This window comes from Ambystoma mexicanum, chromosome 9, assembly GCF_040938575.1.
Source record: "Ambystoma mexicanum isolate Mex_15411 chromosome 9, UKY_AmexF1_1, whole genome shotgun sequence".
NCBI lineage: Eukaryota > Metazoa > Chordata > Amphibia > Caudata > Ambystomatidae > Ambystoma > Ambystoma mexicanum.
Window position 1 is genome coordinate 428,462,124 of NC_090931.1, and position 24,899 is coordinate 428,487,022.

Sequence of the window (24,899 nt, forward strand, 5' to 3'; positions counted from 1 at the left end):
TTGATGCAAGAGACTGAGCTCCTGCAGGCAGCTGCTTAAATACAGCCCTGCCCTGTACTGAGGCAGGCTAATTGGCAGCACCTGGAGCAGCACACCTGAAGATAATCTGCCTCCTCCCTCTCTGGTCATGAGATGGTGGAAGCAGCACCGATCGCTATTGTGGTTCCAATACTGACGAATGGGAATGGCCAGGAATTGATAGCTGTAGCAAGGTGCATTATGGTACATGTAGTTAGTTGAATTAAATAGGAAAGTACCAATGTTGCGCAAATGGGAATTAAGGACCAAAGTGTGAATAGGGGTTGTTCAAAGAGTATTATGAAGATGAATGAATAACAAATAGTCCATGATGGTTGCCAATGAGTGCGCCCATGGCGCAGGCATGACAGACTGCTCTGCCTGCTCAGAGCATCTGCTGTCGTGTTCTTCTCTGGCCAGATGAACTGCCGACAGATACCTTCTTGTATTGCCCAGAACCAGAGCTGCATTGCCTCTCTACACAGTGGTAGTGACCCTAACGCTCCTCTCTTGTTGAGGTAGTACATGTCCACTGGGTTGTTCGTCATTATCAGGACATTCTTTCCCAATACAGATGGCAGAAAAGCCTTCAGCGCTAGACTGATTGCCCTCAGCTCTAAAAAGGTTGATATGTGGTTTTGATGGAGACCAACGACTGCTCATTGTCAGATCGTTGGTATGGGCTCCCCACCCTGTGAGTGAGGCGTCTGTCACTACGGTTATCTCGGTCTATGGTATCCAAAATGATTCTCCTTTCAAGATGTTCTCCAGACCGGCCCACCGCTGAAGATCCAGTGAGACTCTGCTCGGGATTTGTAGGAGGTCGGACATCCTTCCTGAGAATTGGGACCACTGAGTCATGAGAGCCCATTGGAGAGATCGCATTCTCAGGCGAACCTCTGGCACCAGAAAGATGCAAGATGCCATGAGGCCGAGCAACCTCAGAAAATCAAAGGCCGGTAGACAGTGGGCATTCTGGAATTTGGTCACCAACCTCAGAATGTCTTGAGCCCTCACGAGAGTCGAGGCTTTCCCCAGGGATGCATCCAGGACTGCCCAAATGAATTAAGAGTCTTTGTGATGGTATCATGTGGGACTTCTTGTTTGAGGGAGAAGCCCAGCCTGAAGGGAGTGGCAGGTACAGCTGAGATGTTCCAAGGCCTGTTCTGGGGAACTGGCCCTGATCCGCCAATCGTCTAGGTAGGGGTAAACATGAATTCCCCCTCTCCTGAGACTTGCTGCCACAACCGCCATCAATTTGGTGAATACGCTCGAAGCGGAGGTCAGCCCAAATGGCAGAACTCGAAACTGATAATGACAACCGCCAACAGTGAACCTCAGGTACTGTCTGTGCTTGTGATGGATCGGCACATGAAAGTAAGCATCCTGAAGGTCCAATGATACAATACAATCCCAACGCTGGAGGGTCTGAAGGATCGGAGAAACTGTTACCATCGTGAACCTGTCCTTCCTGAGGAACTTGCTCAAGTCTCTTAAGTACAAGATGGGTCTGATTCCTCTGTCCTTTTTGGGGATTAGAAAATACGGGGAGTACCAACCCTTGTTCCTTTCCGCTATAGGTACTGGTTCTATAGCACCTTTCACTAGCAGGGTTAAGATCTCCTGCATAAGGAGTGGATCTGGAACTTTTAAAGAGGTGTTCCCTGGTGAATGACTGAGGTTTTTTGCAGAAAACGTAGTCAGTAACTTTGGGCAACTGTTTCCAATGCCCATGCATCTGAAGTAATAGCCTGCCTTTCTGTCAGATGCTATGACAATCTGCCTCCCACTGCAGTTTGTGAATAAAGTCCTCAGAGGCTTTGGGGCAGCTAGCGCAGTGGCTGAAGGTAAGGCAGCCACTGCTGTTGCGCTCTTGGTACTTCTTCCCCATCCACCGCGGGCGAATCTTCTTTGTCCTCTTTGAGCTGGCTGTCCTCTGCCCCTTCCAAATGTGGAGTAGTGACAAAGGACCTACCCCTGCAGGGTTACCTGTGGGGCAGTTTGGAGGTTGTCTGATTGCAGCACCAAGGAATGTGGCTGCTGCCTTAGAAGTTTGCAGCTTCTCCAAACTCTCATCAGCTTTGCTTCCGAATAAATGAGTGCCGTCAAAGGGCCTGTTGAGAAGTCTGGATTGTACGCCTGGGGCAAATTCTGACTTTCTCAACCAGGCAAATCTGCGCATCACTGTACTTGCTGCCATAGCTCTGCTGATACTGTCAGCAGAGTCGAGACCAGACCGGAGGGATTCGCACATCGCATCCTTCCCATCCTTGACAATGTTTAAAAACCTGTCTCGCTTATCCCATTTGGGGATATGGGCAGCCGCCATGGAAATGCACTCCCAAAGGGTGCGTGTAAGCCTTGCTAACATGAGCGTAGCATTAGTCAATTTCAAGGCCATACTGCCACCCCAAAACCCTTTATGTGCCAGGGCGTCGGAACGTTTGTCATCCATATCCAGAGGGATTGTAGAATAGCCATTCTGCCTACTGGTGGAGGTGGCCGCTTGAACCACCAGACTCTCTGGTGTTGGGTGATTGGACAAGTAAAAAAGGGTCAGAGCTTGAAACTCTGTATTTTGAAGTCAACTTCTTGTTGACAGCTGGAATGACCTCTGGTGCCTCGCAGTTGGTAGCCACACGCCTTTGTAAGGCTTGATGGAAAGGCACAATTAAGTCCTCTTGTGGTCCGCTGTCCGTAATTATAGGTTTGTCATTTCTGGGTGTTCATCGGGGCATTAATGCCTCAGGCACTGATGGTATTCCATACTGAAAACCAAAAGGTCTGGATTCATCAGACGATTCCTCTGCATCCTCATAAATAGAGGAGAGGATCTTGAAATAATCAGACCTGGGCAAAGGAGTATATGTCTTTTCCAATGTAGTAGATGTCATTATATTTGTGGTCAAAGGAGCCGAAATCGTAGAGACTGTCGACGACTTCGAAGGTTGCGTCGATGGCTTCGACACATCTGGTGTCGATGACGCACATTTCCACCCTGATGGTGTCGAATCTTTCGGCGTCGATGATGTTGAAGGCTCAGTCCTCGAGGGGACTTTTCCTCGACTAGAGTGATCCTTTGATCGTTCTTGAGGAGTCTTGCCCGCCGGGTCCGAGGACACACGGCTTTTGTGCTTATGAGGTCTTTAGAACCGAGCATGGGCTTTGGGTGTAGTCGAGAGGGGCAAGGCCGCATTCTCGAACACCTTAAACATTCTTAATCTAATCTCTTCCCACTGGGTGGGTGAGCTAGATTTAGTGGGCCAAACAACCCGTTCCGCTGAGGAACTTGTAGACTAGGAAAAGGGCGATCGATGTCGCTGTTTCTTTCCGTGTCTAGAGGACGAGTGGTGTGAACCACTATGTGACCGGGAACATTTATTCTTTGCGACGAGGAGAAACTGTTCAACTCGTCTGAAGTGTTTTATTTTCGACGTGTCGCAAGGGATTTTTGGGTCCTACCTGCCGCAAACTTCCCTCTACACTCTCTCAGGGCTTAGGCCGTCATGAACAGGCAGTCCTCACACTCTGATGACGGATGAGCCGACTCCAGACACCATAGGAATATGGGCGTCTGTAACAGACATCTTTGCACCGCAGTCAAGGCATTTCTTGAAATATCGAAGATATTCCGGTCAAGGAACGAAGCAGAAGTGCAGAAAAATGGACCTGAAGCCACCAGGTGCTGTGCATGCTACATATACCTTTGGTGACATCGACATCAAGACGGAGGCCTCCGAGGGACATCGAGTCGACAGGCATCGACGCACAGTGCCCTCTGCTGAAAAACAATTTCCGAAGCAGCAAACCTGGATATTGGAAATATCAAATAAGGAATACGTGGGAGGACACAATCCATTCGAAGAATCATATACTGTGTCTCACCTCAGGGCTAGGAACAGAACTCTGCAGCCAATCCCCCATCTCAGAAAACACACCAGAGACTCCTTTCAACAGTCGCTAGAGATTGCAGACACAAATTCATTTGGAGAAGGTTGGAGGAGAGGGATGGAGATGAAGAAAGAACCATGAGACTGAAGGAGAAATCCAGGAGACCAGACTCAGGGAGCCAAGAGAGCTGTAGCAAGAGGCAAGTGGTGACCAAAGAGGGAAAGTATCACGATAGAGCTAAGGAAGAGTACCAGGAGGGAGGTGGTCTGGAGAGGCCAGGGTGGAATGATTTTCAGTAGGAGGAAGGAGGTAAACCCCAGGGGTAAAACGAAAATGTTCAGTAAGTGATCTAAGGGGAAGTCCCGGCGGTGGTTAACAGGAGAGGACAGTAAAAAATGAGCAGGGCAGCATAAATTATTGGGAGGTAACTATCAGGAGGAGGGGAGAAGGAAGCAAGTAAACACCAGTGGAGATGGTGGGCGGTTGGTAAGTGATAAGGAAGAGTTTTCTGAAATCACTTCAGGTAGTAGGGGAGGTGGTCAGGAGGATGCTGGTGAAAATCGATTAGTGTGGTTTAGAAAGCGGCAGGTCTTAAGTATCAGGAGGAGCCCGGTCTGGTTAAGGAGCTTAATTAACAGGAGCAGGTTAGTGAGGTTGGTCCAGATGAATTTGATGAAATTGTTAAGAAGGCAGAGCTCAAAACATCATGAAGAAGTGGAATGGCACTAAGGTAGATGAGAACGCATATCAGAGAAAAGAGATTTGGACAAGTGAACATCAGAGGAGCAAGGTTGCAAGCATTCAGTATGAAGATGCAGGTGGATCTAACCACCACTGAAAAGATCAAGTTTTCAGGAGGAGGCCAGAGAACATCAGAAGCAGGATTGGGAAACAGCTATCCAGCTTAGAAAAGTTCTGGCAGGCTGGGCAGGCCTTAGAGTAGGCACAGATGTCAGGAGGAGAAATGAGCCTGGAAGAAGATTATTGTAGATTCACATAGTGGGACGGAGAGTTTATAGTCCAGAGGTGATTAGAGAAGGAGAAAGCTTTGGGGAATAGAGGCAAATAAGAAGCTGAATGTAGAGGTTGACCGTTTCAACTTTGAAGTAAGGGCTGTCGGAGAGGAACAGACAGCAGAAGCATAGTAGAAAGCAACTTATCAAGCTATGTGCTCACAGATTCCTCACAACTGTAAGCCACGCACCCATTCTACCAAGGTGCCCTGGTCCACGGCCCGGGCTCTGGGACCTGCCATGCAAAATGCCCACAACACTGATTCTCTGGATACTGGAGATTCAGGAATCAGGCAGATTGGACGAATCCCCAATGACACTAATCGTTCGGGGGCCTGTAAGAAAAATGTCAAAAGGGGAAGAGGAGAAAAAGGAGCGATATCCCCATCAAACCAACGTGCCTAAAACCATCAAGGCATCTGGGAGAAAGGCAAGTCCCAGAGATTGTGAAATTGCAGATAATTTGTGTTGTTACTTTTTTATGCACCATACCCACTTCCAGAGAAGGTGGATCGAGTACACCACCCGAACCTGCTGAGACAGTTGTTAACTTGGGAGTTTCTCCGAATTTTAGTTCAAGATCACTAGAATATCCTGGCACTTGCGTTGCCTTACCAGTTTATTATTTTGGCCCTGCACGGAGAGAGGTCCCAAGTAAGCCATGTTAACCTTAGGTTTTTTTTAATGGCTCTGATCTGTTGTGACCAGTTAGCTACGTGACCGCTCCCATTATTGATACCAGGCCCTTGAAGTGACAAAGCGGAATCCATCATTGAGACAGTTATGTTTGCTCAATGTCTTTATTCTAGATAAGCTTTCAAGCAGGGTGCACAATTTCAAGTTGAAAGCTACTAGCCAGACACAGAAAAAAGTAATCTCAATACTATACATAGACAGCACACCATTTCTTACTTATCAAGAGTCAATTATCACTAGCCAATTGCTAGTGGAGAGTGCACATTTTGTACCCGGTTTCAAGAATTGTATTAGTGAAACTGGCAAAACCATTTCCCATTCCGGCAATCTATTACAGATTTTGAATCAATAAAATCAGATCTCAGATTTTATCTATTTTGTAACTTCACTCATTTCTTCCCCCTCTTCAGTCTAGCTTTCATCCTGAACTTCATGTTTCAAACTCGCTCCACTCTGCTCGGCATAGTAAGCTATCTTCACTTCTTATGCTCCCCGATCTCTCTGCTGATTTTGATAGTCAATCACCCTTTTCTTATTTATGGGTTTTTCTGGTTCTGCCCTTAAGTGGTTTGAATTCCATCTTTCTAACAGTTCTTACTCAGTGTCTCGGGCTGGACAGCTTTCCTCCTCCAACCAGCTTCTTTTTTTGGGGTCCCTCAGTGTTCTGTTCATGTCCCCCTTTTTTCTCTCCTCATACACCATTGCCTTCAGCTCTCATCAGGTCCTTCAATCTCTCGTGTCACTTTTACGCGGATCAGTTAAAACAGGTCTATCCCTTTGTGTTTTGTTAACAGCGGCGGTGTGCTGAACAGGGATCACTAATAAGCTTGTGATTATCAATATGTTAAGGTGAACACCACCAATGTGATTCTCCTTCTGATTTTCACTTTTCAATACTTTTATAGACCCAAGGAAATAGCCCAGGGGTTGAGATATTTGATCAACACACACAATCAACCTTTGTCCTGATGAAGGCCTGATATAAATTATTAAAAGACTGTGACGGATGAATGCATCTTGATCTAAAGGGCCGAAACGCACCGAGTCAACATTGTTTTTATCCAATACATGTTTTGTCAATTTAAAAAATAAAAAAACACAAATATGGTGAAATAACATCTCTAGGGAAGTTGCATGATATGGGATTATAACATTTTTAAAAAAGACAAAAAAGCGACACTGGTCTTTTCTAGAAATATCTTTGTCATTGAAAAATAAAATGAATACACCTAATTTTTTTAATTACGTCAAGAAATGAAAAATATCACACTCGCTGCTGAAGCTTGTGGTTACAAGCCACACATTTTCAAATGTACCGTTTGATGTACGAGAAGAACAAGTTACCTACCAACTGGATGTTCCTCCAATGTATTCCATATCTTTGACAAGTAATATTCACAGCTGTGCACTTCGGAAACTTTTTCGGCAGAGGGCGTCCTGCGTCTATGGCATCGGGTCGATGTCCCTCGAAGGCCTCCGTTGAGGACGACGTCATCGGATGTTATAAATAGGATGCATGGCACCCGTAGCCTCAGTTTATGTTTCTTCCTCCATAACGTGTGACATGCACATATCCAATGCCTGCATGACTGCACATAGCCTTTGAGGGAACGTAATCTGCAATAGCATAGGAAATTCTCCACAGGGGCAGGCTGGGAGGGCAATGTGGAATACGTTGGACCATCCAGTCGAAAGAACGTTACCAGTTGGTAAGTAACTTGTTCTTCAAATGGATCGTGTCCTCCAACGTATTCCACATCTTTGACAGACTCACAAAGCAGTACCAGAAAATGGAGGAGGGAAAAGAATTTAGAAATCAATCAGATGGCAGAATAAAGAACTGCCTTACCAAAGGCCATATATTGACTATGGAGAGTATCCACGGAGGAATGTTTGACAAAGGTGTGGATAGAAGCCCATGTGGCTGAGTCACAAATATTCCTAATAGGAACTCCCCGCTGCCGAGCTGTGGAAGTAGCCACGCCCCTAGTGGAATGAGCTTGCAAACCTTCAGGAGGGTCCTTGCCTGCCAATCGGTAACATTCAGTAATGGTGAGGATAATCCACCTGGACAAGGTCCGTTTGTTAACAGCCTGGCCCAATCGGTGACCAGCATACCCCAAAAAGAGTTGATCATCCACTCGGATCCTGGACATCCTAGAAATAAAAAAGCTCAGAGCTCTCCTAGGGTCCAACCTATGGAGTTGCTCCTCTTCCTTACCAGGATGAGGAGGAGGATAGAAAGACAGAAGAACCACTTTCTGGCTCAAATAAAATTCGGACACTACCTTAGGTAGAAAGGAAGGACGTACCCTCAGTACAACCCTATTCTTGTGGAACACTGTAAAAGGGCGGCTTTGATGAAAGTGCCTGCAATTCATTCACTCTGCAAGAGGAAGTAACCGCAACCAAGAAACCCATCTTGAAAGACAACAGCCTCAACGGACAAGAGTGAAAAGGTTCAAATGGAGCACCCATCAAGAATTGCAAGACCAAATTCAGATCCCAAACCGGCACCTAGATCGGGGACGGCGGGAACACATTAGTGAGCCCTTTAACGAATTGGGAAATCAAAGGAATCAAAGGAATCTTAAAATAAGAACATTCTTCAGACGAGCGCTTGAAGATAGACAGACAGTGCCGCCAGGTAACCTTTAATGGTACCTACTTGAAGGCCCCTGCGGGCCAAAGAAAGCAAGAAAGATAGAACCATGGGAATGGAACACTGAAATTGACCAACATTTTGTCCTCTGCACCAGTCGCAAAACATACGCCAATGATACAGGGATTTGGTTGCTGGCCGCCTGGCCGAAAGCAACACCTCCATCACGTCATCCGGGAGGTCCCAATCTTTATACCTCAACCTTTCAGATACCAAGCTTGAAGGTTGAGAGTCTTGACCTCTGGATGGAGAACTCCATCTCGAAACCCCGCACTCCCCACCTCGCTAGAGCAGATCCTCTCGGTAGGGAAGACGGCGTGGAGGGCAGATTGACATTTCTAGAAGGTCTGGTTACCACGCTCTCCTGGTCCAATCCGGAGCAATGAGGATCATGTGGGATCCAAACCGCTGCAACCTTCTTAACACTTGAGGATTGACAGGGACCGGAGGAAACGCGTTCAGAAGTAGGAATGACCAATCCACTATGAAGGCGTCTCCTAAGGCACCTCTCGGAGGAAAATCCCTTGAGCAGAATCTCTCGCACTTCCGGTTGGCACAGGGCGAAGATCTCCAGAAGGACTTCCTGAGCCAACTCCCACTTGTGAGAGACTGCTCTGCCTGCTCAGAGCGTCCGCTGCCGCATTCTCCTCTCTGGCCAGATAAACTGCAGAGAGTGATATTCCCTGCTGGATTGCCCAGAACCATAGCTGCATCGCCTCTCTGCACAACGGGAGTGACCCTACCCCCCTTTTTTATTGCGGTAATGCATGGCCACTGTTTTGTCCGTCATGATCAGGACACACTCCCCCCCCCCCCCCCCACAGACGGCAGAAATGCCTTCAGGGCGAGCCTGATGGCCCTCAGGTCTGACATGTTGATTTGGAGTTTGGACTCTGGAGACCAACGACCGCTGGCGGTCAAATCTTCAGCATGAGCTCCCAATCCTGTGAGGGAAGCGTCCGTCCCTACAGTCACCTCCGGTCACGGTTGCCAAAACGGCTCCCCCTTCATCAGGTTCCCCTTGTTGGACCACCACAGAAGATCCTGTGAGACAGAGTGGTATCTGAACGGGATCCGACATGTTGCCTGAGAATTGTGACCACTGCATCTTGAGAAGCCATTGCAGGGATCTCATCCTCAGTCTGGCCTCTGGCACCAGAAAAATGCAGGATGCCATTAGGCCGAGCAACCTTAAGAATTCGAAAGCCGGGAGACGCTGGGCATGTTGAAACTTGTCCACCATCTGCACAATGTTATGAGCCCTCACCTTGGGAGGCAAGCACTTCCCCAAGGACGTGTCCAACACAGCCCTGATGAACTGGAACTGTTGGGAAGGTGTCAGATGTGACTTCTTGGAATTGAGGGAGAAGCCCAGCTTCTGGAGGGAGCAGCAGGTGAGACTGAGATGATCCATCGCCTGCTCAGGAGAACGCGCACAGATCAGCCAGTCGTCCAGATAGGGGTAGACGCGAACCCCCCCCTCACCTGAGATACGCTGCCACCACTACCATTAGCTTGATAAAGACCCTCGGGCGGAGGTTAATCCGAATAGCAGGACCCAAAACTGAAAGTGCGAGTCACCAGCCGCAAACATCAGGTACTTTCTGTGCTTTGGATGAATCGGCACATGAAAGTAAGCATCCTGTAGGTCTAGAGACACCAACCAATCCTGAAGTCGAAGGGCCTGGAGGACCTGAGAAAGTGACCATCTTGAACTGATCCTTCCTGAGAAGTTTGTTCAACCGACGCAAGTCCAAGATGGTTCTCAATCCTCCGTCTTTCTTTGGAATCTAACAATATGGGGAATACCATCCCTTGTTCCTCTCCGCTACAGGCACCAGTTCTATAGTGCCTTTCTCCAGCAAGATTTCCTGCACAAGGAGCGGATCTGGAAGCTTCAAAGAGAGATTCCCTGGTGGATTGTAGTGAGGCCGCTTTAGGAAGGGATGGCAGTAGCCGTGGGCTATTGTATCCAGAACCCACGCATCTGAACTAATAGCCCGCCATTCTTCGAGATGCTGAGACAGTCTGCCCCCAACTGGCGAACAATGGAGCATGGCCTCGGGATTGTTTTGGAGTGGCTGCGGCTGCGCCTGAAGGTAAAGAGGAAGCTGCGTGAGTGGCTTTGGCACCCCTATTTCCCCGACCACCACAGGTACTTTTATGCTGACCCCTTTGACTGGCGGCTCCTCTCATCCTACCAAAAGGAGGAGTAGTAACAAAAAGAACCTCCCCATCACTGCTGTCCCCTAGGACGAAAAGGCATAGGCTGACGCACAGCTGCGCTCAAAGATTTCACAGCAGCTTTTGAGATCTGCAACCACTCAAGTCTCTCATTCAGCCTTGCTACCAAACAAATGCGTGCCATCAAGGGCATGTTCAAAAGACGGGCTTGCACATCCAGAGCAAAACAGACTTCCGCAACCACGCAAATCTGCGTATAACGGTGCTTGCAGCCATGAACTGGCTAACACTGTTGGCCGTGTTCAAACCCGACTGAAGGGATTCACACATGGCCTCCTTGCCATCTTGCAGGAGAGCAAGGAACCCATCCCTTTCTTCCCCTTTGGGAATATGCTCAGCCGCTAGAGAAACACAGTTCCACAGAGTGTGTGAAAATCTTGCTAAGGCACAAGTGGAGTTGGGTGACTTCAGCGCCATCTCCCTGCAGAAAACACCCTGCGTGCCCAACCATCGAAGCTTTTGTCGTCCCCATCAGGAGGGATAGTAGGGTACGCCGCCTGCCTTGAGGTGGCCGTAGCCACCTTAACCAGCAAACTCTCGGGAGTGGCGTGAGATCAAAGGTAGCTGGGTCGCTACCAGAAGGGCAGTATTTTTTAGTTAACGATTTGTTAACTGCCAGAAGAGATTCCGGTGTCTGCCAAGTAGCCCCCACCCTTTTCTGCAACGTGAAAAGGTAACACCGGGTCAGAGGACGGACCTTGATTCAAAATATCCATTAAGTCATCCTGAACAAAAGCTTCTGGAGGACTAGACCAACCAAGATACTCACTGACCCTAGCCACCAGTCTCCTGTAGGACAACTCAGCATGAGCCCCAGGCTCAGGTCTGCCAAACTCCACCTCAGGAGACGTGTCCAAGCCACTGGCATCATGAAGAGATTGCCATAACTCTTCCAACTGACTGTCCCCAGAAAAGAAAGGAGCCACATAAGGCTCAACAGGGTCAAATTCTAAATCTGACCTCTCGTCATCCTCATAGATGTCATCCAGAGGGAGGAAAAACTCTTGCCTCAGGACAGCAGATGGTCTGGAATCCTTAACAGGCCTCAAAGACTTGAAAGAAGCCTTCCTTGGAGGATCCACAGTACAAGGGATCTGTATCTGCAAATTTTGGCCAAAAGGCCTGAAGGCGTTGAGGGTGCCGACAGCTTCGGCGTCGAAAATGGCACAAACGGCTGGTGTGAAGGCAAAGCTTTGACATCCGTATCCGACGGACATGGCGCCAACAGAGTCGACGCCACCTCGAGCCCTTACCAGAGTTCTGCGGTCTCGCCAGGGAAGAGGACCACCTGGAAGGACGTCTCTTGCGATAAGCCTGAGCCTTGTCTGAACGGGACCTCGAAGGTTCCCGATGAGAATCGCGCCAAGGACCCAAGCCCGAAAGCGCACGAGCCACAGACTGAGACCGTCCCCTGCCGGCTTCCTCCAAAAGGCACCGACGCAACTGTGCCCTGGGATTGGAAAATCGACAGCATTTGTTCCCTGCAGGCTGCCCATTCCTCCGGAGTCGAGGACTTAGGACACGCCACTTTCCTCACAGCGCCATCCTCCGAGGAGGATGGGGAAGGCGACCAGTGACGGCACTTCTTGGAATGCCGAGACAAGAAGGACTAATGGCGGGAACCACTCCAGGACCGAGATACCCGGGACTCCTTAGGACGCGGAGAGTCGCCCCTAGAATCGTCGGTGGACATCCCCTTAGTAGTTTTACTAGTCTTACAAGGTTTAGAACCCCTACCAGCCTTATAACTTCCCCTTATGCTCCCGCAAGGCCTTAGCAGTCAGCGACTGGCATTTGGAACAGTCGCCGTTGTCATGACCCTCGCCCAGGCACCACAAACAGATGCAACAGATGCAATGTGGGTCCGTAATAGACATCTTAGACTTGCAGTCCCCGCAAGTCTTGAAGCCAGACCGCGTAGAGGGGTCGAAGAAGAAGACATATTCACAAGGAATACACGAGGTGCACCGAGTCTCTGAAGCAAACATGTTTGCGGAAAAAACAGAACTGAGGCGACAGGCGTTGTGCATCCTATTTATAACATCCGGTAACATCTCCCTCGACGGAGGCCTTCGAGGGACATCGACCCGAAGCCACAGACGCATAACGCCCTCTGGCAAAAAAGTTTCCAAAGTACACAGCTGTGGACATTACATATCAAAGATGTGGAATACGTTGGAGGACACAATCCATTCGAAGCACACTAACTAACCCCATCCTGCACAAAATTGAAATGTGCATTATTAAATATACTGTGGTTTTATGATAAATTGTTCAAAAGAGAAGAAAAAAAATATGTATATGTTCCAGAAAAATCATACAATTCGGAGGTATATATCCTCTTATAACTATTTGGAGTGACATATGCAGTGAGAAAAGGTTCTACGAAGCAACAAGGTTCACGAGGTAATACGTTTGATATTTAAACAAAAAGGAGGAGAGGGTAGTGTGTTGGTTGTTGTTTTCTACTTTTACGCTGATGACACCAAACTCTTCTTTTAATTCCCTTTCTTCAAGATACGGTTTACTCCGGTCTTTCTGTCAAGGCATTGATGGCTTCCAGTTTCCTTCATCTCAACCCTTCCAGGAACGAGGCACTCTACTTTACTCTTTGCTCTCCTTGCCTCTCACCATTACCCGCTGGTATCTATTTTTGCCCTTCTGTCCTTTCCCTTCTCTAGCTCTGCTCGCAATCTTAGCGTCATTTTTGACCCCTCTCTTTCTTTATTCACTTCACATCTCCACTAGTGTTCACTATCACCTCTACAATCTTCAGCGGGCCTGTCCATTCCGTTCCTTTTAGGCCACTAAGATTATGTCTACTCCATGGTCTTTTCCAGACTTCACTATTGTTCAGTTCTTTTTCTTGGCATTTTCCCTTCTCACCTAGCCCCACTGCGCTCCATCTTTAAATCTGCTATTCATTTACTTCTTCAGCTCTCTCCCCACTCCTCTATTACTCCTTCTCTTATCTCTGCCTCTCTTCTCTCCTTTGAGCTTTGTCTTCTTTCACTTTCTTTGCTTTGTTTATAAATCTCTGCATGGTCTTGCTTCTCCCCATCTCCGACCTTGGGTATCCCTATACACCCATGCACGCTCTCCCCACCCTCAGTCCCTCTTTCTTCTCTCTATCCCCAAACCACATGCGCCTCCTCTCGTTTTTGGGCATTCGCTCTCCTTGCACCCAAACATTGAAACTCCCTTTACATATTCGCTCCTCCTCTTTCAATGTCTTTTAGGTTCAGTTAACATATCAATTGCTTCAGTGTCTCCATACTTAATTGTGTGGTTAGATTTTCCATGCCCTTCATTACAATTCTGCATTGTTGTTGATTCCTTTTTTATTGTCAAAGCGCTTTGGCAGAAACATTTTTTGCTCGCATTACAAAATGCTTATGTCATTATTGCTCCCGCATTGGTATTGATCTACAAATAGAAAGCTTAAAGACGTTAAAAGAACAGTTACATTTGTGCATGCAGCATTGCATCACTGCTGGATGACCATGCTTAACTTGGAAAACTCTGGCGAAAATGGAAAACTAGTGATCCGTCAGGAGGAAGAGATGCTGCCCAACGTAAAGCTACATGAGCCAATAAGTCCATTAATCATTTGAATCGTTTATTTATGTGAAGTACTTGCAGAGTGTCATTAGAGCATTAATGGCAAAGAATAGCAAAGAAGACTACAACGTTAAATAATCCTACATTCTCTAGTATGAAAAAAACATGTATTCTCATTACCACTTTCTCATTTCGGGTCCGCTGGACAAATATACAATTGTTAATTGGAAAAGACAAGTTGAGTTCCTGTTACATACAACTTACTGTGGTAATAAATTCTCTTTGCAAATGAGGATTTACCGCTAGCAATTTGGACAAATTGGTGGCCTGTTTAAACTGTGCTCTTTAAAATATTTCAAAGTAATACAACGTTTTATCCACAAAAACAAAAAAAAAAGAGACCAGCAAAGAAGCTCATGAGCAGTGGCCAAGACATTAAGTCATCATTTAACATTTCAGCTCTAAGATTCTGTGGAATTAAAATGAACATCTAGACAGATACAGGGTTTCCCTGTGGTTGAAAACCAAGATCACCTTGTACCACAGCCATAGAATAGTGAAGTGGATACTTGATGGCAATGCTGCAGCCTTGACCTTTTGGGCAGGAGCCTTTAACATCAGTGGGCATCAAAACCTCCTGGTTATCTCCAGTGACCCAGGATTCAAGGACATGGTTTAAATTCAGTCCAATCCTATTTGAGTGTGATCAGCGATGGTGGTACGTTGGGTGCAGCATGGCTCAGCCCGGCCACCCCTACAATTCAACATATAAAATGGGCCTCTGGGTGAACATCATATGGGTCTTTGGGAAATCTATGCAATGTATGTGGATGACAGTCACGATTTGGATGGATGGAAACTTGAGATTTGTTGCTTCAAACTTAGCATACTAATCACTAGGTGTAATTATGTTTAGCTAAACAGACAGCCAGTATAATGTCAAAGGAAATTACTTGGTTGAGCTTCAAACATCACTGTGGATAATTTCTACCTGCCGTCCCTGGAAAATGGCATGTTGTGAAGGCAAAAAAGTATGGATTTGAATCTTTCCTTTATGCACCAGATTAGGGATTTCGCCAAATGTTGCTTCTACAAGCTCTGCTGCCAGAAAAATGTAGTTGGTCGCCCAACTTTGCAAAAAGAAATGCACACATCTGATATATTCAGTGCTCCAGATACGATTTGTTGGGGGGAATATTTTACTACCTATTTTTCAAGTTGGGAGTAAAATGATGGAGGGGGTTTGGAGGAGGGGAGTAAAAAGGTATGTGCAATTCCAAATGGGGGCATTTTATAAAGGGAATACATTTTTTTTACTGGAAAACAGAACATTTTGCAATAGTTATTTATTTGCACCTTCTTATTAATGCACATTAAAAGATACACGTTTACTTCTTCCGATCAGGCAATAATAGTAGTTTCTTTCCATGGTACTATGCGCACTACTGGTCCAAAGATTCATGGAGCTGTGTGGGTGAAAGCAGGGGCACAAGTATCCACGTGTCCGTTTGTAGGGAGTATTTTTACTACCTATTTTTTGGGGAGTACTTGCCTATTTGTAGCGAGTAAAAGTGACCGATACACCCCTTATGTGTAGGGCTGAATATATTCAGCTCATCACGACTAAATTTATCAAATGCTAAGCCATCTGGCACTACTAAAGAAATACTTGCTCAGATTTCAGTTGATTCAAAGCAAACCTCTGCAACAAAGGTATTGCAAAGAGTACCATGCAGAGACCACATCAATAGTGCAATGGGTTTGCATTACAGGTTCTAAGAATTATTTTTAAGGCACTGTGAATGACTCGGAGCCTTCAACGAGGTAAAATCCCAATTTGTATACAATGGTTTCTCGATTCTGTTCTTTGCTCCACTAGCGAGTGTATTTTAGAATTAGCGAAGCATGACGTAGTGATAGAGCTCTTCCCATCAAGGCGTGGTGCATAGGAACCCTCACACATCTCCCTTATAAGAATTAGATTGATTGATGACCACTAATATTTTGCAACCGGAGTAATAACCAGGCAGTTCCCTGCTTGCTTAGCTCTAAATTCCATCATTGATCGAGAATTGCACCAAAAAGCTGGTTGGGCCAAGTATTATAGAAAACATATATAAATCGATAGGTAAAGATTTTTGATTTGATATTGATAGCGCGCTCCGAACGGACTTAACCGTATAAAGTTGCAGCCAATAAAGAAAAGATAACAAACCAGTAGCATGAAAAGAAGTGCACATGTGAATTCCCACACAAAAGGAAAGGGCCCACCTATAGAATACCCCCCCTTCTACTATTGGATTGGCTTGTATTAAGGCACTATATAAAACAATAAATACAAATATTTAAACAGGAATGTCTTAAGGGACTTCCAAAACTGAAAAAGCATCCCGCAGCCCTGTTCTCTATAGGAATACTTTTCCACAGTCTAGGGCCAAAGACTGCAAACCTTCTGGTCTCCTCTGGAAGCGCATGCCGATCGGAGTACACTCAACAGCAGCTGGGGTCACTCAATCGGCAGATTTTGTTACTCAAATAGTCAGGAGCCAAACCATTTAGACATTTATTTTTATTTAAATTTTATTATTAATAGGTTTGAAAAAAGAAACCCTTTGACCAACTACAGTTGAATCAACCAAAGATCATTATCATAAAATGTTCCACATAATAAGTAAAACCATTACTACCATTAATAATGTAATTTCAACATTCCATTCCTAAATGATCAAGTACAAAACAAACAAACACACACAAACAAACAACAAAAATAACCACCACCACCACCACTAGAAAGAGGGCAAAATAGATAAGACATTTTCTCCAGCTTACTAGTGGCTCATGGATGATAAATTGTCATTATGCAAGGCTACCACAGTCCATCGATCCCAATAGTGAAAAGATTTCCTTTAGAAAATTTAGTAGTGCCAAAGTGAACGACAAACTTTCCCCCACAATCAGTATGTCCCACCATTGATCCCTCGACAATGATGGAAAGTCCTTGATGAAAGAGGCCAGCCATTTCATATCCATTTCTGTTAATGCTGGACATACGAGGACCAATTGTTGTAATGTTTCAGTTGATAGTTTGGCAATATACACACACGCACAATCTACAAGTCAGATCTGCCTCGCTTCCATCTCTATTCCTCCCGGCACTCATGATTTCTCTTCGTTGGAAATGCATTTAGCCTAAAGCGCATGAACTGGGTGCAGTGGTAACTGCTCTGGAATTTCATCAAATATTTGGAGAGTAAATTCAGCGTATGTGCTTCCAACGCAGCTTTTTCCTAACGCTTGTATACTGCCCTTTCCTCTTGGGTTTGGATCCAGTCCATTGTCCACAGTTTCCGTTTTACTTTACACAGGTCGACGATTAACAGACCTTCCATGGCATCAAGACTCTTAAGAATTTCCCGATACATGTTAACCCATTCCCATTCCCAACCCATTCCCGTATCACACCTTCAGTTTCATCCATCACTGCCTCCTGAATTGTCTCGAAATCTGTCGGCTGGGAAGGTGTTCTACCAGTCTAGATAAATGACAAAGATTTCCAAACAACCATGAGTAAAGGGAATTTAATCCCAGCTCCATTCGTACCGCTTGGATCAGCATTCCTCGAGGCAAGGACCCTCTTCCAAAATAGACCCTCCAGCCGCGGCCAAGTGATTGCTGGAAGGGCAAAGAACGCTTCAACACCAGGGTGACTTTGCAATATTTTTCCTTAATGATCCTAGCTTGACAGACTAGCATCTTTATTTTGCTTCTTAAATTTACCAGTCTCGGAGCATTGGTCAAACTATTGTTAATGCACATCCCCAAGTAAGTCATTTGGCTCACTAGCAACAGTTTTACTTCATTCAGAAACCATGAACCATTTTTCTTTGTTTTGGGCCCCTGTGATTCCAAAAACTAAAATGCGTGATTGCTCAGCATTAATCTTCAACCAGTTTTCATTTACATAGTTCTGGAGAGCCTTCCAATTCTATGACCAGACCGGAGGCGAGCATTATGCTTTTTCTTCTTTATTACTACCAACAACAGCACTTTAAAACTACTTTTCCAATCGGTTTTCTTTTTGCCCAGGCTTTAAAAAAACAAAAGTAAGCAAAACATGATAAAAACCAGAAAAGTTGAAACCACAACACCCATGAGTCCCTGCAGGCCAGTATTCCCTAGCCTCAGTCCTGTCCTCCAATAAGGACGCCTTAGCTGGTATAAATCCCTGCAGCTTGTGGGTGCCTTCCTCTTCTTTTTTGCTGCTATACGACAGCTAAGTACCATTTCCCTATTGATTGGCATTTACTGAATGACAAGTTAATTTATACTAGTTTCTAGTCAATGAATGATTAATAGCCTATTATAGATAACATAGGCAGTATATTTCTATCAGGAAATTACTAAAGTGGGTGTTCATATACCTAGACGTGCAGAGTAATATGGCAGAGCGCGTATTTCATGCTGCATTCAGAGCGTTTCGCTTCGCGCGCACGTCAGATTTAATTTGTTTATTTTATTAATGTACAAGGTAGCGGAGAGGACCTCCCGCGAGTGACTTCTCTTGCATTAGTGAAAGTCATCTTCCGCGTACCGGAGTCTCATTTCACCTGCGTTGCGCTCCGCGCCTCACACACCTGCCTGAAGCAGCAGTGCGTCACGCAGCAGTCCGCGCATGCGCGGTAGGAAGTTTCCTCCTCCAATGTTCCTATTTCGAACAGGAGGATTACGCGCAATGCTCCGGAGCGGTTAAGACTCCAATATCCTCAGGATTTCAGCGTTTCAGCAGCAGAGGTACAAAAAAAAATAATAAAGATGGAATTTATCCTTATTCTGAAATGCTCTGCCATTCAAGGGCAGACAGGTCGAAACAAGACCTTGAACATTTACGGTCACGCTTACAGTCACACTACCCCACACAGATAGTCAAAGTATGGCCTGTGAGAGGGGAAGAATACTGGAATGAATTCAGTGACCAGGAGCAGGAGCTGCAGGAGGAGGAAATGGACCTCTTCCAGAGTTTAAAGAGAGTCTTGGGAGACTCCCTAGTGAGAGCTGTGACACAGGGAGTTCAGCCTGTACAGGACAGGCTACAGGTCCTGGAGAACTTGTTGGGCACTAGAGCTGACCTGCAGGAGGATCCAGGATCCAGGTGAGGGGACTGCCACCATTAAGCCTCTGCAATGCAAGAATCAAGGGGGTGTAAGGTTGCCCGGAGAGGAAACACTCTTCTACCACCCCCCCCCGGACACAGATACAGGGAAGAGAGAAAAGCCCCAGGAGGCAGCTGATGCCTTTAACAGGCTTAAGGAAGCTTTCCTTGCGAAATCAGCAGTGCCCTGCCTCGTACCCCCTACCCCAGGGGAAGCACATTCCTCCTCCGAAGAATAGGACCAGGAGGAGGAGTAGGAGGAAGATGAAATAAGCCTGTCCAAGAGCAGCTTAGGAGAGTAAGATGGAGACAGATCCTTGGATAAGAAGGTCAGCTTGGTGGAGAGTACCCCGGAAGATGACATTTCAGATATGTTTGAGCTGGATGCTATTGGGCATCCCAGGTCCACAGAATGGACCCCTTACCCCAGAGTAGCTCTCTATATGGCTCAAAAAAATCAGGATACCTTTGGAGAAGGAGACCAGGTTTCGGCTCAGAGCGGAATGCCCCAGACCATAGCTTACTGGGAAGGTGACGGGTACCCCGGAGCTGGACCCTAAAATGCTCACTTTTGTCACTAAGGCAGGCAAGGACGCTAGAAAGGGGATGGAACGCGCATGGAGGTCTGGTCAGGATAAGCTCCTGGACCTAACAGGCCCCATATCTAAAATTATGGACCTTACGGAGAGATCCAAGGACACTGGAGAGCCAGTGGATCCTTTCAACTTGGCAGGCTGGGCCCAGCGAGCGGTTTGCCTGCTTGGGAACATCAACACAGCCATTTCGGCAGAGAGACTAAGGTCAATGTTACTAAAGATAGATAGCAAACTAGGTGACCTAGCCTCCTACAAGGCAGGGGAAGGGGCCCAAGGCCTATTTTTCGGTGAGACGTTCGTGAAAGAAATGAATACGTTTGTGGGAACCTACACAGCACTCGTGAAGGCGCAAGCATAGATTAGAAAGGTTTTCCCTGTCGTGTTTTTGCCAGGCCGGTTGTTTCAGGGGCCGATCGTCTGGCCGATTCAATTCAAACAGATGACCCCAAGGGCCCAGAGCCCAATACTGGGAATCGCGCCAGCAGGATGCATTCTTCCCGAACAGAAGCAGAGGTTTCAGGGGCCGCTGAGGATACTTCAAGCACCAGAGCAGCCCCACAGGTGAGGAAGTGTGCAGCGGTGTACCCCCCTGTGGGAGGGAGAACCTTGCTTTTTATCAACAGCTGGCGAGAGCTTCCAGCAGACGCATGGGTGTTACAGACCGCGCAGGGCTTCCACCTAGAATTTTTACAGACGCCAGTTCAACTGAACCCCCCTCGGCGCATACACATCTCACAAGCAGAGATTATGCTGCTAGATGCAGAAATAGGGGTGCTAGCTCGCAAACGAGCTATAGAGAAGGTGCAACCCCACTCAGAGGGATTCTTAAGCAATATGTTTCTTGTGCACCACAAGGGCAAAGTTCGACCAGTCATCAATCTAAAGGAGCTAAACAGCTGGTTAGTCTACAGACATTTCAATATGGAGGGTATCCATCTACTAGCAGACCTTCTCAGAAGGGACGATTGGCTGCACGCATAGATCTGAAGGACGCATATCTGACGGTTCTCATAGCATCACGCCACCGTCATTTCCTACGTTTCACATGGAAGGGAGAGATATGGCAGTTCAAGACTCTACCATTTGGCCTGGCGTCAGCACCTTGGGCCTTTACCAAACTCACGAGGCCCCTAGCGACCGCAATGAGAGAACAAGGAATCAGGATGATCATCTATCTAGACGACATCCTGCTTCTGTCAGAAGACAAGGAGAGCTTGCTGAAGCAAGTGCAGTGGGCAACATCCTTGATCTCACGGCTAGGAATTCTGATCAGCGCAGAGAAATCAGCGCTCACCCCATGCAGGAGGCTGGACTTCCTGGGTTTCACCATAGATACAAAGAAAGCCACGCTGGAGCTCCCGTCCACCAAGATAAGAACCATCAAGAAGGATCTGAGAAAAGCACTGGGGAGACCGGTTATATCGCTTCGGAATCTAGCCAGGATAGTTGGACTCCTAGCAGCTTCCATTCAGGCGATCTTTCCCGGGCCTCTAAACTATCGAGCTCAGCAGAGGTTCAAGATCAGGTACCTTCGGAAGGGATGGAGATACCATCATCTAGTACCCCCTGGACGAGTACAGCAAGACAGAGCTTCGCTGGTGGCTTCACAACATGGAAGCATGGAACGGTCGAGCTATCTTCGGAGATCGGCCGGAGCTCATTGTAGAATCAGACGCCAGAAGATCAGGCTGGGGAGCCAGATGTGGGCACACAGAGACAGGTGGAAAATGGTCCCAAGAGGAGCTAGGGTTGCACATCAACTGCTTAGAGCTCCTCGCAGGCTCGTTCGCAGTCAGAGCCTTCTCAAAAGAGAGCCCAATGCTGCATCCTCCTATGAATGGACAATATCTCAGCTGTGAGATATATCACCAAACTAGTAGGCACAAAGTCCAAGATGCTAGTGGAAATTGCAAAGGACTTCTGGCACTTCTGTCTAGACAGAAAAATATCGGTCAAGGCGGAATATCTTCCAGGAGTGAGGAATACAGTCGCAGACTGGAACTCCCGCTATCTGATATACTCAAGCGACTGGAGACTTCACAAGTCAGTCTTCGACAAATTACAGCTCAGATGGGGACCTTCACATACAGATCTCTTTGCATCGAGAATCAATACCCACCTGCCGAGATACTTCAGCTAGACACTGGATCCAGGAGCGACAGGGACAAATGCGTTCCTACAGGACTGGAAAGACCACGTCCACTATGCCTTTTCCCCCCCTTCACGATGCTGGCCAGAGCTCTAGCGAAGGTTCGAAGAGACAAGGCGGAACTGGTCATGGTGACTCCGGAATGGAGGTCATAAACCTGGTTTCCGATTCTGATGGAACTTTCCACAGATTTCCCTCAGGATCTCTCACCGGGTGAATCTCCTCACAGATCCAGCCAGAGGCCCGCATCCCCTAGTGCAGGATCAGACACCGACACTACCGGCCTGAAGAATTTCAGGCGAAGGTGGTGCTTGCCAGCACTGTCAGAGGAGGCTATGGAACTCATTAGAGTGTCATGGGCACCATCCATGGTCAGGAGCTATAAATCCACTTGCCAGGCCTGGGAGCTATGGTGCAGGGGGAGGAATGTTTCTCCCATTTCGGCTCCTATAACACAGATTATACATTTTCTAGCGTCTCTTACTACCAGAGGGAAAGCGTTCCGAACAGTGGGAGTGTACAGATCAGCCATATCGGCAGGCCACAATCTGGTGGAGGGCGTACCAGTGGGAGAACACCCTGCGGTGGCTAGGCTTTTGAAAGGAATTAAAGTAAGCAAGCCTCCGTTACCTAGATACTCGGTCCTGTGGGACGTTAATAAGGTACTGCGTTTGTTTCAACAGTGGCCGGTAAACGACCATCTAACAATGAAGCAACTGTCGGGCAAGTTATCCACCTTGCTCTGTTTGGTATCTTGCAGAAGAGTCTCAGACGTTAAAGTTCTTGAGATTGACCAAAAGATATTCTATCCTGAAGGAGTAGCGTTCAACATCGCGCAGCGAACTAAGACCAACTCTAGAGTCATTATGTACCCATACTTTCCTAATAACAATAATCTCTGCGCAGCACAATGCATAAAGAGATACGAGGCAGCAACCGCAGCGATAAGACCACAGTGTGTGACTCAGCTACTCATAGCGCGCAGGAAGCCACATAAAGCAGTTGCCACAGCTACCATAGCAAGATGGGTGAAAGAGATTATGGAGCTGGCGGGAATAGATATTTCTGTCTTTGGAGCCCACTCGGCCAGAGGAGCTATGACTTCAGGAGCTTTTGCTGCTGGAGTTCTGCTGCAGGAGATCATGAAGGCAGCGGACTGGTCCAGTGACTCGGTTTTCAGGACCTTCTATTTTAAGCCAGTCTCGAACATTGCCTCAGCTGTAGTACAAAGCTTTGAACAAGCATAAATGCTTGCCTCCGGTCTTGTCATAGAGTGAAGATTGCACATGCGCTAAGCGCAGGAAGTCTTGATTCGATTAAAGACATGGAGGCGAGCATTATCCCTACCTATGGGAATTCTGTGTTGAGATTAAATTGTGATACATTTATGTACTTGTAATGAAGCTGGCAACGAATTCCCCACCCTAATAATCTCGGTTTCTATTTTTACGTAGGAGAAGAGCAAAAGAACTCTTGAGATTGATTTTCTATCAGCTCAGCAAAGAAGTAGCTATACTGCACAGAGTAGTGGAGTGAGACCAAGTTGTTAAAAAGGGCGATCATTGACACTGTGACAGGATTGAAAGCAGCTAGAGGAAAAATGAAGAGGAAGGCACCCACAAGCTGCAGGGACTTATACCAGCTGAGAGGTTCTTATTGGAGGACAGGACTGAGGCTAGGGACTACTGGCCTGCAGGGACTCATGGGGGTTTGTGGTTTTGTCAACTTTTCTGGTTTTCGTCATGTTTTCGTTTACTTTTGTTTTTTTAAAGCCTGTTGGGCATGTTAACAAAAAAAAAAAAACGATTGGAAAATAAGTTTTAAAGTGTTGTTGTTGGCAGTAATAAAGAAGAATAGACTTCCTGCGCTTGGCGCATGGGCAATCTTAATTGTCTTTGCAGGCCGACCGGAGTCTGGTCCATAAGAACCAGGTTGTCTGCATAGAGAAGCCTATTCAGACGGAGGCCAGCTATTTTCGGAGGAAGCTTCTTGTGTTACTTAGCGCCTCATTCATATCAAATACAGGTTAAAGAGGGCCGGGGCTAGAGCACAGCCTTGTTCGTATTGAGTTGGAAAGCAGCCCTTTCCCATCCAGCTTTACTTGAAGTGATGTCTCGGAGTATAGTTCTTTAATGGCTTCCAACATGTCTTCTGGACAGTTCCATTCCTCCATTTTTTACCATAATTTGTTAAGGTCCATTGTGTCGAAGTCCTGGGCAAGGTCTATGAAGGCTAGGTAGATCTTAGTGCCTTTCCTTTCCTTTGTACGATTTTTGAAGAGGTTTAGCAGAAAAGTGTTGAGACGTGCCCACACCCTTTACAAAGCCAGTTTGTCTGATGTCATAATGTCCCCCTTCTATACTCCAATTCGCAAAGACTTGTAGTACTAGGGATGCAAAATTCTTGCCCGCCACATCTAGCAGGGCAATCGGCCTATAGTTTGCAGCAACAGTCCTGTCCCCCTTTTTAAAAATGAGGACAATAATTGAGGTCTTCCACGAGGCTGGCCCTTTCCTAACTTTTTTAATTTGCTTGAAAAGGATTCACAGGAAGGATGCCCAGTGCTCAGGATTCTTTTTTACATTGCATTTGACACCCCATCAGGCCCAGATGCCCTGGAGTTGCTAGCTTTATTGATATGCCGGAGGATCTCTTCTCTTGTTGTATTAAAGGTCCATTCCCTATTATTTCGGGGACATCCCTTATCCAGACGAGGGTCTGCTGTCTGAAATAGTATCTTAAAATGCTCTTCCCAACTGCAGGCTGATACAGCATTTGACATGAGCGCCTCCTGCAGGGAATTTACATCATTCATCCACTGCCAAATCTGGGATGTATTTTTAGCATCGATATTTTTTAGCATATTCTCAGCATCTTGCTGTAAGAGCATGTGCTCATGTGCATGCACCCAATTTCGATA

General features: G+C 46.7%; 1 protein-coding gene across 4 annotated transcripts in view; it reads right to left on the reverse strand.

Annotated features, from left to right (window-relative positions):
• Positions 1-24,899, reverse strand: part of RFFL (ring finger and FYVE like domain containing E3 ubiquitin protein ligase) — a 799,537-nt gene that overhangs the window by 591,870 nt on the left and 182,768 nt on the right. The window lies entirely within an intron of this gene.